The sequence below is a fragment of the Callithrix jacchus genome, chromosome 2, assembly GCF_049354715.1.
Source record: "Callithrix jacchus isolate 240 chromosome 2, calJac240_pri, whole genome shotgun sequence".
NCBI classification, from domain to species: Eukaryota; Metazoa; Chordata; class Mammalia; order Primates; family Cebidae; genus Callithrix; species Callithrix jacchus.
In genome coordinates, this window is record NC_133503.1 from 20,418,102 (window position 1) to 20,437,822 (window position 19,721).

At 42.0% G+C, this 19,721-nt stretch overlaps 1 protein-coding gene and 1 pseudogene across 1 annotated transcript in view; one reads left to right on the forward strand and one right to left on the reverse strand.

Moving 5' to 3' along the window:
- SOX30 (SRY-box transcription factor 30) overlaps positions 1-19,721 on the reverse strand; it is an 80,782-nt gene that overhangs the window by 41,672 nt on the left and 19,389 nt on the right. The gene's annotated exons all lie outside the window — the stretch shown is intronic.
- Positions 6,706-18,983, forward strand: LOC100415539 (nucleoside diphosphate kinase B-like; annotated as a pseudogene).

A 19,721-nucleotide genomic window follows, 5' to 3' on the forward strand; every position in this document is an offset into this window, starting at 1 on the left:
AATCAACAGAAGGGAGTGTCTGGGTTAAGATATGGGGTTGTGGATAACAAAATTCTTATTATGCAGATAAAGCCTCCAGGTAGCAGCCTTCAGAGCATATCAGACCTAAAAAGTATTCTGTCAGTCTGAAGGTCGCTGTTTATATGTTAATGCTGGTCAGCTGTGCCCGAATTCCAAAGGGAAGAATGTATAATGAGGCATGTCTGACCACCCATTCCCACTGTAGCCTGAGCTAGTGTTTCAGGTTTACTTTATTTTTTTTAATTAAAAAAATTTTTTTTGAGACAGAGTTTCGCTGTTGTTACCCAGACTGGAGTGCAATGGCACGATCTTGGCTCACCACAACCTCCGCCTCCTGGGTTCAAGCAATTCTCCTGCCTCAGCCTCCGGAGTAGCTGGGACTACAGGCACGCATCACCATGCCCAGCTAATTTTTGTATTTTTAGTAGAGACGGGGTTTCACTTGTTGACCAGGATGGTCTCGATCTCTTGACCTCATGATCCACCTGTCTCGGCCTCCCAAAGTGCTGGGATTATAGGCGTGAACCACCGCACCCGGCCCTCAGGTTTACTTTAAAATGCTCTAGCCCGGTGTAGTTGTTCATACCTGTAATCCCAGCACTTTGGAAGGCTGAGGTGGGAATATTGCTTGAGGCCAAGTGTTTGAGACCAGCCTGGGCCACGTGGCAAAATCTCGTCTCTACAAAACATATATAAATATTAGCCAGGGCGTGATGACCTGTGCCTGTAGTCCTGGCTACTTGGAAAGCTGAGATTGGAGAATTGCTTGAGTTCAGGAAGCAGAGGTTGCAGTGAGCTGAGACTGCACCAGTGCACTGCAGCCTGGGTGACAGAATGAGATCCTGTCTCAAAAATATAAATAAAATAAAGTAAAATGCCCTTGGCCAAGAGGAGGGGTCCATTCCATTGGCTGGAGAACTTAGAATTTTATTTTTGGTTTGCGGTATCTATTTTTTTGTTGTTAAAAATTGGATCTTGGGCTGGACGCCGTGGCTCACGTCTGTAATCCCAGCACTTTGCGAGGCTGAGGCAGGTGGATCACAAGGTCAAGAGATCGAGACCATCCTGGTCAACATGGTGAAACCCCATCTCTATTAAAAATACAAAAAATTAGCTGGGCATGGTGGCGCGGGCCTGTAATCCCAGCTATTCAGGAGGCTGAGGCAGGAGAATTGCCTGAACCCAGGAGGCGGAGGTTGCCGTGAGCGGAGATTGCGCCATTGCACTCCAGCCTGGGTAACAAGAGCGAAACTCCGTCTCAAAAAAAAAAAAAAAAAAAAAAATTGGGTCTTACTCTGTTACCCAGGCTGGATTCTAGGCGTGAGCCACCATGCCCAGCTATACATCTATTTTTATGTCAATACCACTCTAGCTTTATGGTAAATTTTGAAATTTGGAAGTCATGTAAATCCTTGAACTTTGTTCTTTTACAAAGTCATATTGGCTATTCTTGGTCCTTTGGATTTAAAATATAAATTTTAGAATCATCTTATCAATTTTTTTTAAAGCAAACCCTGATGGTATTTAGATAGAAATTGTATCGAATCTATGGATTAATTTTGGGAAAACTGACACCACGACAATACTGAGTTTTCCTATTTGCAAACATGGACATATCTCCATTTATTTAGGTCTTAATTTCTTTCGACAATGTTTTGTAAATTTCAGTGTACTGTCCTGTACTTCTTTCATTAACTTTATTTCTGAATACTTCATTCTTTGTATGCTATTGTGAATGTAATTATTGTTTTCATTTCCTTTGCAGTTGGTTTTGTGTTTATTTTTGTATTTTTATTTTCCTACTTTATCGCACTGGCTGGAACCTTCAGTCCAAAGTTAAATAGAAGTGGTGAGAGTGTACGTCCTTGTCTTGTACCCAATCTTAGGAAGGAAGCATCCAGTCATTCACCTTTAAGCAAGTTGTTAGTCATAGGTTTATGTAGCTGCCTTTTGTCAAAGTAAGAAAGTTTTCTTCTATTCCTAGTTTATTAAGAATTCTATGAATAGTAGTTCAATTTTATCAGATGCTTTTTCTGTGTATATTGAGATGATTATATGACTTTTTCCTTTAGGGGTCAGCAACAGTTTCTAGAAAAGGCTACACAGTAAATATTTTTGGTTTTGTGAGCCATATGAGCTCTGTTGCAACCAATCAACTCTGCTTTTGTAGCAGAAAGTAATCATAGACAATATGTAAACGAATGAGCTTGGCTTTGTTCCAGTAAAAGTAAAATTTATTTAGAAAAACAAATGTCATGCCACATTTGGCCCAGGGGCTATAGTTTGCTGACCACTGGCTTATTCTATTAATATATGTATTACAGTAATTGATATTTAGATGTTAAGCTAAAGAACATTCCTGTAATAAACTGACCACACTTGGTAATAGTATATAATCCTTTTGTACATTACTGGATTTAATTTGTTGTTATTGAAGCAATTTTAGCATTTACTCATGAGGAGTACTGTTCCACAGTTTTTTTGTGATATCTTTGTCTGTGGCTTTTAGTGTCAGGGTAAAATGAGCTGTAAAGTGCCCCCTTCTCTTCTATTTTTGAAAAGATTTCTAGTGGATTGGTATTATTAATTATTTAAATGTTAATAGAGTTCCCAGTAAAGCCATCTATGCCTGGACTTTCTTTTGAAGAAGATTGTAAAATAATTTAATTAAATATTTTAATGTTTTTCACTGATTTGTATCTAATTTTCTAATTTCTTTTTGAGTCTACATTGATCATTTCTGTTTATGAATTTGCCCATTTCATCTAAGTTGACAAATTGTTGGCATAGTTGCTCAAAATATTCCTTTATAAGCCTTTTGATTTCTGTAGGGCTCAGAATACTTTCTCTTTTATTCCCAATTTTGGTAATTTCTGTCTTTTCTTTTTTTTCTTGATCATTTGGCTAAAATGTTATCAGTTTCGTAGATCTTTTCAAGAAATCAACTATAAGTTTCACTATTTTCTCTGTTGTTTTGCTGTTTCCTTTTTATTGATTTCTGTTGTGGTCTTTAGTCCTTCATTCTAGTTTGGCTCTTCTTTCTGTAGTTTCTTAAGGTGGAGGCTTAATTAATTTTTCTAGGTTATTAAAATCTTCCTTTCTAGTTTTTAAAGTTATAAATTTCCCTCTAAATATAGCTTTACCTGCATCAATTTTGATATGTTCTGATTTTATATTCATTCAGTAGAAGATATTTTATAATTTCCCTGGTGATGTTTTCTTTGACCTGTAAACCAAAAATGAAATTCAAAAGCCTCCTGCACAACCATCTGAATGGACTTTCTCCTCAGCCAGAGCACTCTAAAATTTAACCTGAAAGGCTGGTTCAGGCCATGAAAGGAAGTAGGGGTTGGACATGCCTCACTATACTCCTCCAGCATCAACATTAATACAAACCTTATGTCTGATAAGAAACATTTACAGTCTTCTCTCTAATGCCTGCTGGATGCTTTATCTGCATAATAAAACCTAGGTCTTCACAACCGTTTATTATAACCCAGACATTCCTCTCCACTGGTAACAACTTCTTCAATCAATTGCCATCAGAATATGTTTAAAGAAGAAATACTGACATATCCAAATATAATTACTGAATAGTCTTTCTCTTTTTTTTTTTATTCTGTCAGTTTTTCCTCCATATAGTTTGGGGCTCTGTAGTTAGGTGCAATTATATTTATAATGCTGTATCTTTTTGATGAACTAACCCTTTTTATCATTATGAAATGTTCTTCTCAGCCTCTAGGATAGTTCTTGCATTAAAACATTTTTAAATATAATATCTCCAGATCTCTTATGGTTACTGTTTGCATCATATATCTTTTACCATTATATTACTTTATATCTCTTGTATTTTAAATACAAAGTTGTTTCTATGGATAAAAATATACTCTTAATCTTATGTTACTATTTCTGGCTATGAGTGGAGTTTCTAGTCCCGTAAAATTTAGCACAAAAAATTACTGGTATACTTAGATTTATGTTTGTCATTTTAGAACTTGTTTTCTTTTTTCTTTTTCTTTTTTTTTTTTTGAGATGGAGTTTCACTCTTGTTACCCAGCCTGGAGTGCAATGGCGCAATCTCGGTTCACCGCAACCTCCGCCTCCTGGATTCAGGCAATTCTCCTGCCTCAGCCTCCTGAGTAGCTGGAATTACAGGCACGGGCCACCATGCCCAGCTAATTTTTTGTATTTTTAGTAGAGACGGGGTTTCACCATGTTGACCAGGATGGTCTCGATCTGTTGACCTCGTGATCCACCCTCCTCGGCCTCCCAAAGTGCTGGGATTACAGGCGTGAGCCACCGCACCCGGCCTAGAACTTGTTTTCTCTATGTTTGTTCCTCTGTTCCTCTTATCTCACTTTTCTTTGGTTATACAAATATGTCTTCACTTGTCATTTCAATTCCTGTGCTAGTTTTTAAGCATGTTTTTGTGGGTCAGCGTGTGCCTGTGTGTTTGCAGCATCCTTAAGCCTTCACACTCCTTCAGGACACTGACTTAATTTGGTATTTTTATCGTTTATTGTTATATATTCTTAATTCTTTGAACATATTTATAATCATTTCTTAAAGTTTGTGCATTCTAAATCCAACATCTGGGACCCAGTCAGAATAAATTTCTATTCATAGAAGGCTCTATCTTTTAATTTTATCACGAGCTTGATAGATTTTTGCTCTCCTCTCTCATACCTCATTGAAGGGCATCAATAATAAATGTTGAATAACATAAGGTATAAATTTCAGTAATTGCGTCCTTGGTGACTTACACAAGGTATAGCAGGTGGTGTTATTAATTTGTTTCTGTAGTTAAGATGGAAACCTACCTGCATTTATCATTTTTATCAGATTCCCTGTAGTGGGTTGAGTAGATTCCCTGGAAATTCAGATCCAGAACCTTAGAATGTAACTTTATATTGAAATAGAGTCTCTGGAGATGTAATTAGTTAAGAATTCAGTTGGGATTATACTGGATTTGAGTGGACACTAAAGCCAATGATTAGTGACCTTATAAGAAGAAGAGAGGACACAGCAGAAAAGATGACGTGAAGATGGAAGCAGAGATTGGAGTGATGTATCTACCTGGAGCCAAGGAATGCCAAGAATTTCATGAACCACCAGAACTTAGGAAAGAAGCAATGAAGACATTTTTCCTCAGAGCCTCCAGAAAGAGCCAGCCTGCCTACACTTCGATTTCAAACTGCTGGTCTCCAGAACTCGGGGACAGTGAATTCCTGTCATTTTAAGCCACACAGTTTGTGGTACTTTGTTACAGAAGCCCTAAGAAACGAATACATTCTGTTTTCTTCTCTCTCTTTCTTAATAGAAATGGGCAGCAAAGAGTTCTGGGATTAGTTCTTTCTTATCACTGCACAATCTCAATTCTAAGGCCGGAAGAGAGTTTCCATTCACTGATTTATTCATTTATTCATTCAGTAAATGTTTACTGAACCCTTAGAATGTGCCAAGCCTTGTACTAGGCTCTAGGAATACAACAGTAACCAAGACAAATGAGCCTCTTTTCTTATACAACTTACCTTTATACAAAAATTCATATGAAAACTATCCAAAGTCACAACAACATCTCTAGAGAAGGTTCCTTAAAGTTGTCTAATTAAATCAGTGTTATGAACTGAAATTTCCTCCCAAAATTCATATGCTGACGCCCTAATGCCCAGTGTGGTTGTATTTGGAGATGAGACCTCTACGTAAATAATTAAGGTTAAAAAGAGGTCATAAGGATAGGGCCCTGATATAGTTAAGGCTAAAAAGAGGTCACAAGGATAGGGCCCTGATAATTCGTATTATAAAATGAAACTCCAGATCTCTTCCCCGCAACTCCAACATGCAGCAAGGAAAGGCCATGTGATGATATTGTGAGAAGGCAGACATCCAAAAACCAGGAAGGGAGGTCTCCTCATAAACAGTCCTGCCAGCCCGGCATGGTGGCTCATACCTGTAGTCCCAGCACTTGGGGAGGCTGAGGCAGACAGATCAATAGAGGCCAGAGTTCCAGACCAGCCTGGACAACATGGCAAAACCCCGTCTCTATAAAAAATACAGAATTGGCTGGGTGTGGTAGCTCACACCTGTGATCCCAGCACTTTGGGAGGCCAAGGCAAGTGGATCACTTGAGATCGGGACTTTGAGACCAGAGTGGCCAACATGGTGAAACCCTGTCTCTATTAAAAATGCAAAAATTAGCCAGACATGGTGGTGCATGCCTATAATCCCAGCTCTTTGGGAGGCTACAGTAGAAGAATTGCTTGAACCCAGGAGACAGAGGTTGCAGTGAGCTGAGATCATGCCACTGCCACTGCATTCCAGCCTCTGTAGTAGGGTGAGACACTTTCTAAAAACAAAACAAAACAAAACAAAACAACAAAAAACAAAGAACATAAGCTCTTGCATTGCATTCCTGGCTTTCTATCCTGGCTCCATCACTAACCATATGACTTTGACCTTGAGTAAGTCACTTAATTTCTGTAAGACTTTTTCCCCAGTTATAAAATGTGAATAATAACAGTATAAACTTAAAATAATTGCTGTGAGGGTATAAAATATTCTATGTAAAATCTTAACATATAATTTGGCACTGAATAAACACTCAATATATAGACAACATTACTTCTGGAAAATAAAGAACAGGCAGCAATTATTCTAAATTGTCAAACCTGGTTGACTGGGAAAATGAAGAGAAATCTGACCAAAATTCAATGTGTAGATGAAAAAGCTGATGTTCAACGTCAGACATGTAAAATAAAGCTTAAATATAGTTAGAGAGTAAAGATATACTGATTATGCTTATATAGATATATAAAGTTACCCTACTTGGGTTCTGCTTTATATTACATTTACTTATCCAGAGATTCTGTAACTACAGAACTGTTCTTTACAAATATAATAACTTAAAAACAGGGCCGGGCGCGGTGGCTCACGCCTATAATCCCAGCACTTTGGGAGGCCAAGGCAGGTGGATCACGAGGTCAAGAGATCGAGACCATCCTGGTCAACAAGATGAAACCCTGTCTCTACTAAAAATACAAAAATTAGCTGGGCACGGTGGCGCACGCCTGTAATCCCAGCTACTCAGGAGGCTGAGGCAGGAGAATTGCCTGAACCCAGGAGGCAGAGGTTGCGGTGAGCCGAGATCACACCATTGCACTCCAGCCTGGGTAACAACAGCAAAACTACGTCTCAAAAAATAAATAAATAAATGACTTAAAAACGAAGGTAACTTTGGGATTATACCAATAATGAGTCAAATCCAATAGGGCAGGAGTTGCCGATATTTTGCCTAAAAATGAGTGCTCAGGTAGTAATCTTTAAAAACAAAACATCATAGATAAAAAAGATTTTGTTTTCAACCTAAGAAAGCAGATTGAAAAAAGGAAGAAGAAAAAGGTTTCCTTAAATGGTGTAAATGTGTGCAGTGTCCGTGATGTGATGTAGTTGAGTCTTTGATATCCCTTAGGCTCTCTTCCTAATTTCATTTCTTCACAGACTACTATGCAACAGGAGAAAACTATGCCTGAAATATCTAAAGGGGAAATTCCACGTATTAAGTATTTAAGGAACCACTTTTGTTCCTCAAGTAACCAGAATGAGTAATAAAAATCAAGCCTGAGCAGTAGTGTTTGTCATGCACTTTTCTTCCTGTTGCTAAAATGAAAGATATCGCTGGGTCCAGTGGTTCACGCCTGTAATCCCTGCACTTTGAGAGGCCAAGGAGGGTGGATCGCCTGTGGTCAGGAGTTCAAGACCAACCTGGTCAACATGGTGAAACCCTGTATCTATTAAAAATACAAAACTTAGCCAGGCATGGTGGCAGTCACCTGTAATCCCCACTACTCGGGAGGCTGAGGCAGGAGAATTGCTTGAACCTGGAAAGCAGAGGTTGCAGTGATCAGAGATCATGCCACTGCACTCTACCCTGGATGACAGAGTGAGGCTCCATCTCTTTTTTTTTTTTTTTTTTTTTTTGAGACGGAGTCTTGCTCTATTGCCAGGCTGGAGTGCAGTGGCACAATCTTGGCTCACTGCAACCTCCCCCTCCTGGATTCAAGCAATTCTTCCGCATCAGCCTCCCGAGTAGCTGGGACCACAGGCACATGCCAACATGCCCGGCTATTTTTTGTATTTTTAGTAGAGACGGGGTTTCACCATGTTGGCCAGGATGGTCTCGATCTCTTGACCTTGTGATCTGCCTGCCTCGGCCTCCCAAAGGGCTGGGATTACAGGCATGAGCCACCACGCCCAGCTGGCTCCATCTTAAAAACAAAAATAAAATGAAAGACACCATTGAATTCAGATTAGGAAATAATGCTTCCCAAGCAAAAAACTCGTAAATTATTTATTGGATTTTCTACATTTACTTGCTAATGCATGGGAATGAGTAATAGCAGAAACCAAATCGGAAAGTCAATTCACATTCCAGATTCCATTTTTACATGGGCATGGATTTCAAATTCTTTTATTTGATAAACAAGCCTAGTCACTGGAAAAGATTAATTTGAAATATCTGCCTGCATCAACCTCTACCTACGTATGGCCCTTTTAGGAATAAATGATTATGGGCCACTCTATATGCAGCCCTGTAACTCATAGATATGTGGCGAAATTTACACTTCAGTGAATATGACTCGGCCTCTGTATCAGTAATACCATCTTTATACTACATCAAGATGTCTTAATGCCTTGGCTTTTCTAAAAAGTATTAAAGCTCTTTGTGATTTAGGACCTCAAAACATTTTATGGACACCAAATTCTTTCTTTCTTGTTTATCAGTCTCTTCTCTTTAATCAGCATGGCATCTGAAATATCAAAATAGATTCTCAGTAGCCTAGCAACCTCCAGGTTCTCTTCACCTTTGTTTATCATTCACACCACAGATTCATTTTTTTAAAAGCACCGTTAGATAGATTACGATAGAAATTCTAAGCTTTTGGCCGGAATTTTTTGAGTGCGGTGGCTCACGCCTATAATCCCAGCACTTCGGAAGGCTGAGGCGGGTGGATCACAGGGTCAAGAGATGGAGACCATCCTGGTCAACGTGGTGAAACCCCATCTCTACTAAAAATACAAAAATTAGCTGGGCATGGTGGCGCGCGCCTGTAGTCCCAGATACTTGGGAGGCTGAGGCAGGAGACTTGCTTGAACCCAGGAGGCAGAGGTTGTAGTGAGCCGAGATCACGCCATTGCACTCCAGCCTGGGTAACAAATTGATTGATTGTCCCTCAATCAATCTTGAATATGTTATTCACCCTCCATAGCCAAAATGCCATTCTATTTCTTTAAAATTTATCCTATCTATATGAATTGCTTTTGATCCAACTCAAACCTAATAAACAGGTTGGCGAGTGCGATTTCTACTGTTGTTCTGAATATATACCAAAGGCCCAAAGCTGAAAATATAAAATATAAAGGAGTCAGCTCCTCAGATCCGAGAGACCACTAGTAGCTTGGGGCCAGCTACCTTCTTGAAAGAAAGGGTTTCTGAAAGAAGCAAGACCCCAAGGTGCCACATCAATAACCTCCCCACCCTGATTTGACAGAAGAATTAATAGGACTGAGAGAGAGAAAGCCCTAGTGTTGGGAATACACAGTGCTTGTAACCCATCATTTTTTTTTTTTTTGAGATGGAGTCTTGCTCTGTTACCTGGGCTGGAGTGCAGTGGTGCCATCTTGGTTCACTGCAGCCTTCTCCTCCCAGATTCAAGCAATTCTCTGCCTCAGCCTTCTGAGTAGCTGGGATTACAGGTGCCTACCACACCCGGCTAACTTGTGTATTTTTAGTAGAGACGGGGTTTTGCCATGTTGGCCATGTTCAAGACCACTTGAACTCCTGACCTCAAGTTACCCACCTGCCTCAGCCTCCCAAAGTGCTAAGATTACAGTAATGAGCCACTGTGCCCAGATAACCAATCTTGAATACGAATACTAGAATATTTTTCTACCTGGGAAATTGTGGGATCTGCTCGAGATTCTGGGTTTTCTTTTTTTTTGTTTTGATAGAGACAGGATTTTGCCACGTTGCCCAGGCTAGTCTAGAACTCTTGGGTTCAAGCAATCGCTCCTCGTTGGCCTCCCAAAGTGTTGGGATTACAGGCATGAGCCACTGCAACCCAGTCATGCTGTAAGGAAATTGCTAACCAGTAAGAAAGGAGAACATGAGAGAACAGTTACTGGGAAAAATAGTTACTTTTATTTATACTCCTCAGTGAATTGAGACTTCTAACAAACCAGTTAGATACAAAAAAAAAAGGAATTTATCAACTCAATTGTTCAACAAATATTTATGGATTGCTTCCTTTGTGCCAGGCACTACTAGGCTTTGAAAAGTACTAAGCAAAGTCCCCTCCTCCAGGAACTTGAGTTCAGGGGTAGCAGCACTGGCTCCAAGCACGGTGCTCAATGTTATCACAATTTCTTTTTCCATCTGTCATATTTTCTTTTTTTTTTTTTTTTTTTCTTTTTGAGACAGAGTCTTGCTCTTTCACCAGTCACCAGACTGGAGTGCAGTGGTGGCATCTCGGCTCACTGAAACCTCCGCCTCCCAGCTTCAAGCAATTCCCCTGCCTCAGTCTCCCAAGTAGCTGGGGCTACAGCTGCGCATCACCACGCCCAGCTAATTTTTGTATTTTAGCAGAGATGGGGTTTCACTATGTTGGCCAGGATGGGCTCGATCTCTTGACTTCGTGATCCATCCGCCTCGGTCTCCCAAAGTGCTGGGATTACAGGTGTGAGCCACCACGCTCGGCCCCATCTATTATATTTCTTTCCTTTCTGTAAACTGAATTCTTTGGTGGTCTCTTCCCTCTTGAAGGAAGCATGGCCACCAATATAACAATTCTAATGTGAAGAGAGCCTGTCTTTCCTGGTCATTCTAGCAAAGGAGCAGACTGTCTCTGACCTGGCTTGGGTCAGATCTACATCTCAGAACCTGACTGGCTACATCCCAATCATTAGTAAAGCCACCACAAGTATTTGTGCAACTTGTTCATTGCAAAAAGAACAAGCAGGGGCTGAAATCCAGCGAGGGCTGCATTCACCAAGCCTTAGTCCTGGTGCAGGACTGTGTGTGACAGGAGAGGGGGAAGTTTTTCTAATTCACACTAACACGTCACAGTCCTCTTGGCCATGTGCTCACCCCAGAGTAGGGGTTATCCCCACCTGGACTACAAGGCCTGAAGGTGGGAAAAGGACAGTTGGGCTTCCCTGATCCAAAGTCAGAAAAAGGAAATGCTGAGTAGGCAAGGACAACAGCTGTCTACTTCGTTCCTTACAAGCATGGAGAGGCAAGGTGGCAGAGTGGAGGGGACCTTGGATTGGTGTCAAAAGGCCTGGGTTCTAATCCTAGTTTGGGAAGTTTGGGGGACAAATAACTAATCCCCAAACTATTTGTTTCCTTTCTTATAAAATGGAGAAAATTGTTGTCCTGCCTCCCCTATACACTCATTGAAAAAGGAAAAAAATGGTTAACATATGAGAAAATGGTTTGGAATAAGTTTCTTACACCCAGAAGTTATTATCAATTAATCCTCCTAGTCAGTGCCTATGGACACCAAGTTCTTTTTTTTTCTTTTGTCCTTCTCTTCCATTTAATCAGTCCTGCATATTTCAAATATCAAAATAGTTTCTCAGTTGGCCCAGACACCTCACACATCTTCCAGAGCACTCACACATTAAAGGTGCTCAATTGGTGTTTATTTATTTATTTATTTGTTCTTTTTTTTTTAATAGAGACGGGGTCTCACTATGTTACCCAGGCTGGAGTGCAGTGCCTATTCACAGGCACTATCCCACTACTGATCAGCACGGGAGTTTTGACCTGCTCCGTTTCTGACCTGGGCCGGTTCACCCCTCCTTAGGCAACTGGGTGGTCCCCTGCTCCCCGGAGTTCACCATATTGATGCCGAACTGAGTGTGGACACCTGCTGGGCACAGCGCACTACAGCCCAGAACTCCTTGAATCAAGAGCTCCTCTACCCTCAGCCTCCTGAATAGCTGGGACTACAGGCACACACCACCACGCCCGGCAATAGCTGTTTGTTAATTGGCTGACCCGTAATATAGAAATTCACATTATTCTGGGTTCCTTTTCAAAGTCTCATACAAGCAAAAAGTTGTGGCAAAATGTTCACCCAACATTAAAATTCAAGGATTCCAGAAACCTGTAAGCAAACTGTCTTGTAATCTCATTACTGGGTCTCAACTGAAGTATTGTTTCCGCAGGGGAAACTTCATGGTCTATCCCAGCCCCCCAGTCAGGGCAGAGCCTCCAACCTGATTCACAACACTTCACACACTTGTTTGTCATCAGGTCTGTCTTTCCCAACTGACCTCAAACTCCACTGGGCAGGCAGCATGGCTGTCTTGTTTGCTGTTGCGGATAGCCTTGGTGCCTGGTCCACAGAAATAAATCAAGAAATACTTGTTAAATGAATGAGTACGTCTGTGGAATTAAATGGAACAAGGTCAAGTGGGACTAGGAAACATACATCTAATTTCCCCTTTCTCTTTTCCTAACATTGTTTTCTAAGCCCTCAACCTCGAGACTTCTGGAACCCCCGTTAAGAAGAGAAAGAATGAATAGTTGACTTGAACGTGTCCTTTTAAGGATATATAATCAATGATTATTTAGAAATATGATGCACCATCAAAAATGATGAGTTCGTGTCCTTTGTAGGGACATGGATGAACAAGGAAACCATCATTCTCAGCAAACTGACACAAGAACAGAAAATCAAACACCGAATGTTCTCACTCATAGGCGGGTGTTGAACAATGAGAACACATGGACACAGGGAGGGGAGCACTACACTCTGGGGTCTGTTGGAGGGAAATAGGGGAGGTACAGCGGGGGGTGGGGAGTTGGGGAGAGATAGCACGGGGAGAAATGCCAGATGCCGCGTCCTTTTCCAATTGCTTGACAAAGTCTGAATATGGGGAGACGAGCTTCAAGGAAGACTCTTTCCTGGAAAAGGACAAGGCATGGGGATACAATTTCTTGGGGGATCAGTGGGTTCTTGGGAATCGTCTGCTTAATCATTTTTCTTGCTAATCAAAAAATTGTGTACTCGGCTGATGTCACTTTAGAGTCCCAATTTTCCACTGACACTCCTAGCACCTCAGAAATCCCCATTACTACTAATGGCCCCAGATGTCGCCACAGTATACTCGATATCTTGAGGAAAGACCCTAAATTCGCTAAAGATATAAAGCAGTTTATGCTTGAATTGCAACAGGTGGAACTGCTCCAGGAGCCAGTCACCCCTACACCTGTTCCCAGAATTAAGAAAAATAAGGAAAGAACAAAAACTTAGAAATCTACTTCCCACTGCTCAGGGGCTTCCTTGGGTAGTTTATAAGCTAGGGAATAAATTTTGGTATCCCCCTAAGGAGCAAATGTTATTTGGAAAATAATTAGACTTACTGATCCTTCTCTACCTTATAGAGAAGTAAAGAACAAGGACGGAAAGAAAATGGTTAATATAGGCAGTGTCCATGTCCTTTATCATTCCCAAACATTTATGGAAGGGCTTGCTAGAACAGGGTCTCCTTGGCGTATAAAAACAAAACAACAAAAATATTTGCACTAAAACAGTTAAAGAAAGTAAGTTCATGAATTTCCACGCTGTCCTCTACCTTGTGGTCTAAACTCCATTGACCCCCACCTGTAACCATAGTTAACAGTATACATTGCCAATGTTTGTTGTTATTGTCTCCAGGGACTATCCACTCATCCCTGAAGATAGAACAGACAATGTCTATCACTTGGTCAATATTTAGCTCTTAACCTGTTTTATAATTTCTTTAACATTTAGCTATGAAAGCATAATGTCTAACATAAGTTAATCATAAATTAATAACCTTTAAGAAAAAAGGAAAGTGAATTAAAAACAGTAGAATGTAGATATCTAACGTTTCCTTGGAATCATTTTTGAAACAAACTCTTCTGATTTTTCTGGCGAATCATAGTACAATGTCATTTTCTGAAGCACAGAACTGTAACTACAAAGCCTGTTGATGTTTGAATTTCTTGTTTTGTCTGTTCACCTGCCAAAATTAAAAGCATAAAAACCATGAATTGCCTGTAATAAACACACACACACATCTTTTGGTTGACACAACCTGCAAGTCGTGCTGTCTCCTTCTTCCGCTGACGCCCAGGCCCCTTGGGGATCCCCTGGACCCTGCACAGCTGGACCGCGGCAGCCAGATATAGGTGAAGGGGAGGAAGGCAGCAAATCACACTGCCACGTGTGTACCTATGCAACTATCTTGCATGTTCTTCACATCCCAAAATCTAAAATGCAATAAATAAAAAAAGAAATAAATAAAAAGAAATGTAATGCATTCACCCTGCCATATGTAAGCAATGCCTCAAAAATGCAGGACAAACACAGCAGTTATAACTCCCTGTAATCATAAATTCATTCTGGGATAATAGTTGTAAATTGTATGCCCTTGTATATGCTGGTATGTCCCAATGCTTACATTTGTCTCAAAACCAAGACAGATCTATTCAGTGATTCCTGGAAGCATATGCATTACTCCAAGCCAGAAATTAGATTAGAGTGGTTCAGAGGAGAAAGAAGATTTTACAGACAAATTATTCCTTCTTCCTTCCCCTCCCCATGAAATTCTACAAATTTCATTTACATAATGCAGCTTTTAGCCCAAATGAAATGAGTCAGCATCAGGGAAGACAAACTGAAATATGACTTTTATGCCAAAAGCAATTATTTTTTTGTGTGTCAGCCTGCAGTGAGCAAGTGATCTTCAAATAACAGAATATTTAAGAAATAAAAATAGAGGCCAGTGTCCAGTTGGTCATAAATACCTGTTGTGTACAGAAATTTTCACTTATTTTTAATTATGCTAAGATATACAGAATATGAAATTTTCCATCTTAACCATTTTAAGAACACAATTCAGTAGTGTTAAGGACATTCACACTGTTATTAACCAATCTGCAGCACGCTTTTCACCTTAGAAACTCTGTACCCATCCAGTAACAACTCCCTATTCCCTTCTCCCCAAACCTCTGGCCACCACCATTGTACTTTCTGCCTCTATGAATTTGACTACCGTAGGCACCGCATAGAAGTGCAATACACAGCATTTGTCTTTTTGTGATTGGCTCACTTCATGGAGCATAATGTCCTCATGATTCATTCATGTTGTAGCATGCGTCAGCATTTCATCCCTTTTTAAGGCCGAATAATATTCCATTGTGTATACATACCACATCTTGTTCATCTGCTCATTCATTCATGGACACTTAGGCTGCTTCCTCATTTTAGCTATTGTGAATAAAGCTGCTATAAACATGGGTGTGCAAATACCTCTTTGAGACTCTATTTTCCATTCTTTGGACTATGTGCCCAGAAATGGAATTGCAGGATCCATTTTCATTTTCAATTTTTTTTTTAAAGATAGGGTCTTGCTATGTTGCCCAGGCTGGTCTCAAATTCCTGGGCTCAAGCAATCCTCCATACTCGGCCTCCCAAAGCATTGGAGTTACAGGTGTGAGGCGCCACGCTCAGCCCTATATTTAATTTTCTGAGGAGCTGCAGTACTGTTTTCCATAGCAGCTACACCATTTTACATTCTCTGTGTGCAGAGTTTTCCAAAACAGTTTGTGAGTTTTGAAGAAATTTAGGGTTTACTTTTTCCCTTCAGTAACATTCTTCCTGGAGATTCTCATGGTGCTGTCTCCGTGGGAACTCTGCGACTCCCACCATGTTTTCCCTTGCAGCACAGTCGTCGTATCTTCCCCACCTGTCAGGACCCTGAGAGCAGGTAGGATCTAGGTAGAATTCATCTCCAAGGACGGTGGCGTGCATGAGTCTCCCAGCTTCCCTGATTGCCCGTATATAGTATCACAGCAAGTTACTGTATCTCTTGTAGGTGTCTGATAAGTAAGGAGAATAAGCCTCTCAACAGGATGGCTGAGAGGATGGGTCTAGATGATGTGTCCTGAGTGCTTAGCACAGCACCAGGGACATGGTATGTGCTATTTTATGAAGCAGGAGAGTGCTGTGGCTAAAAGGGCAGACTTTTAATCCCTATAAGCCTCTGTTTGTTTTCTCATTTGTAAAACGGATTATTCTGAGAATGAAGACGGATGACCTATGCAAGGTTTACTCAGTGTCCCACAGCAATTTGTGAGTGCTCAAAAGAAAGTCAGTTACTTTTGTTATAACCAGTTTCTTGATTCATCTTAGTTCAGTATTGATCTATTATGTTTCTTCTCTCAGTGCATTTAAATATGCCCTGTCAAATCATTTTGGTGTACTCCTTACCAACATTCTGGGCAGATTTCCTAATCTTCCTGTCACTTTGATAATTTAAAGCTCAGTTTCTGCAGTCCAAATCCGTGATCTCAATTCTTCTTTTTTTTTTTTTTTCAGGCAGAGTCTCGCCCTGCTGCCCAGTCTGGGACACAGTGGCAAGATCTCAGCTCTGCCTCCCAGGCTGAAGTGATTCTTGTGCCTCAGCCTCCAGAGTAACTGGGATTACAGGCGTTACCCACCATGCCCAGCTAGTTTTTTTGTTTGTTTGTTTGTTTCTTTGAGACAGAGTCTCGCTTTGTTCCCCAGGCTGAAGTGCAGTGGTGCAATCTTGGCTTACTGCAGCTTCCGCCTCCCAGGTTGAGGTAATTCTCATGCCTCAGCCTCCCAAGTAGCTGGGACTACAGGTGTGCCACCATGTCCAGATAAGTTTTGTATTTTTAGTTGAGATGGGGTTTCACCATGTTGGCCAGCATGGTCTCAAACTCTGGACCACAGGTGATCCACCCACCTTGGCCCCCAAAGTGCTGGGATTACAGGCGTGAGCCATGGCACCCAGCCCTGTGATCGGAATTCTATGTAAGCCCTATTTCTTCCTCCCTTTTTCCCTACTCAGCCCTGGCACAGGCCAGACCTGTTACTGAAGGGGCTTAAGAGTGGCAGACCCTGAGTCTGCTCATTCACTCAGCTCCCATTCAATACCTGGGGTGCAGGTGAGAGGCATGGTCTGGTTCCAAGATGTTCTGCACCATGGCCCTCTCTTCAAGGCTTCATTTCCTATTGAGGGTTGGGCTGGAGTGCAGGGAAGACAGAGGCTCCTGATGTGAGTGACCTGCAGCCTAGTGCTGGGAACTGCTCTGTCTTGCTGCTTCACATGCTGCATGGTGGTCCTGAGCCATATTTACATTACCTTGATCCTCCATTGTTACTGATGATCCCTTGCAGAGGAGCACCCTTAGCTCCCTTCCACCCAAGCAGCTTTCTCTGTCTTCAAGCCCTCTCTAGCAGGAATGACTTTACTTGCCCAGTGACCTTATACACAACTCCATCCAGGCACAGTGACTCACACCTGTAATCGCAGCACTTTGGGAGGCCAAGTCAGGCAGATCACAAGGTCAAGACATCGAGACCACCTTGGCCAACATAGCGAAACCCCGTCTCTACTAAAAATAAGAAATCATACAAGCTTGGTCGTGGGTGCCTGTAATCCCAGCTACTTGGGAGGCTGAGGCAGGAGAATCACTTGAACCTGGGAGGCAGAGGTTGCAGTGAGCTGAGATCATGCCATTGCACTCCAGCCTGGGCAACAAGAGCCAGACTCCATTTCAAAAAACAAAAAAAGCCTCCGAGCTCCTCCCCATCTAACCTCTGAGCTCCTATTTATAAGGTCTGTGATGACCTTTTCCAGGCGACAAAGGCTGAGAGGTATTCAGGTGTCCTCATCTTTTGTCAGGCACACCTCATCACTGTTCCTTCTCATCTATTGGTCCAGGCCACTCCAGAAACCTCCTAGTGTGATACAGTCACTGGTCTCTGCAATTCACATACATTATCAAACTTGGGAGGATGTGAGGTGTGGCAGGGTGACAACTATCAGGATTTAGAATCTCCCAGTGACACTCCTGGTACTTTTCTACACTGGCAGCTCCAGGAAAACCACAGGTCCCCAGTTTCCTAGAATCCCTGGACAATGAGGAATCAGTCCTCCTTTTTCCTGCCCTAGAAGTCCCCCTTCCTGCCCCCCCTCTACTTTTCTTTGTATTGGGGTGCCCCAGCCCCCAATGCAAAGAAAAGTAGTGGGAGGGGGCAGGAAAGGAAATGAGGCAGATGGTGGTAAAGACAAGTATAGAGAGGGAAGGGAGTAACATCTCACCAGGAATTCCCAGCCAATCTTCCTATCCCTCCCTTTCCCTCTCTATCTTCTGCTTCTACAGACTGTCTGTTGGGAGACTGGGAGAGTTCAGGGGTGATGGTTCTGGCTAACAGGATTTGCTAGACTGCCCCTTTAAAAGCCCTATTGGCTTCTGTGGCAGAAACTTCCAGTCACCCATCCAATGTAATTTTCCCATCTTTCTAACCCCCTGCGCCTCCCACCAGCCCCACCAAAAAAGCCTATATTCTCCTCCCACCGGCTCCCAGGTGTGGTGGTTGCTGTAGCTCTCTGCTCCCACAGTGCAGCCCAGCAGCCCAGTCTCGCCAGCTTCCCGGACCAGGGCCAACCTCGAGCGCACGTTCATCGCCATCAAGCGGATGGCGTGCAGCGCAGCCTGGTGGGCAACATCATCAAGCACTTCCAGCAGCAGGGGTTCACCTCGTGGCCATGAAGTTCCTCCTGGCCTCTGAGGAACAGCTGAAGCAGCACTACATTGACCTGAAAGACCACCCATTCTTTCCCCAGGCTGGTGAAGTACTTGAACTCAGGGCTGGCCGTGACCATGGTCTGGGAGGCACTGAATGTGGTGAAGACCCGCTGAGTGATGCTGGGGGGAAACCAATCCAGTGGCTTCTAAGCCACGTACCATTTGTGGGGACTTCTGCATTCAGGTTGGCAGGAACATAATTTATGACAGTGACTCAGTAAAAAGTGCTAAAAAAGAAATCAGCCTATGGTTTAAGCCTGAAGAAATTTTTGACTACAAGTCTTGTGCTCATCACAGGGTCCATGAATAAGAGGTAGACACAGCAGCAGTCTCTTTCAGCACGGCTTGGTGTGTCCCTGAACACAACTCTTCATTCCATGGACTTAGAAGCAACAGGATTGATCATTCTTTTGTAGAGCATATTTGCTAATAAAGCCTTTGGAGACTGGGGGAAAAAAAAGTCTGTATTGTTGGAGGTGGCCAAGTACCCCGCTAAAAGAACTACATTTCCCAGCCTCCCTGTTACATAAGAAAGATAAAAAATAATTAAGCAGAAATGTGGAGCTAATGTCAGTAAAAACCCCACAGAGGGAGATGGTTCAGGTGGGGGATATGACCCTCTGCTCCCTTCCTCTTTATTATCCCTGCCTGGAATATAGATGCAATGGTTGGAGCTCCTGCCATCAAACGTAGAAGCCACACACCAAAGTTGCTGGACTCAACCTCTAAGGGCAGTGTGCAGAATAAGTGAGATAGCCTAGGTATTGTGACTAGTACAGTGTCTGGTACAGAGCACACGCTTAACGAATGGCCCCCAGTATTAATGCTAACCCTAAGGAAGAGCTTAAGAGAGTTCTGTTTGGCTTTTAATCTCCGCCTCCTCTCCAACATTTTCATGTCACTGGAAGAGGGAGGGAATTCGGAGCCAGATCTAGTTTAGCTGCTGACTTCTTACATGAGTTTGAACGTATCTGGTAATGTTAAGAGCTTCCTTTTCCTTGATGGCAAAGTGAAAAAGAAAACCAAAACTCTCCTATTACAAAGAATG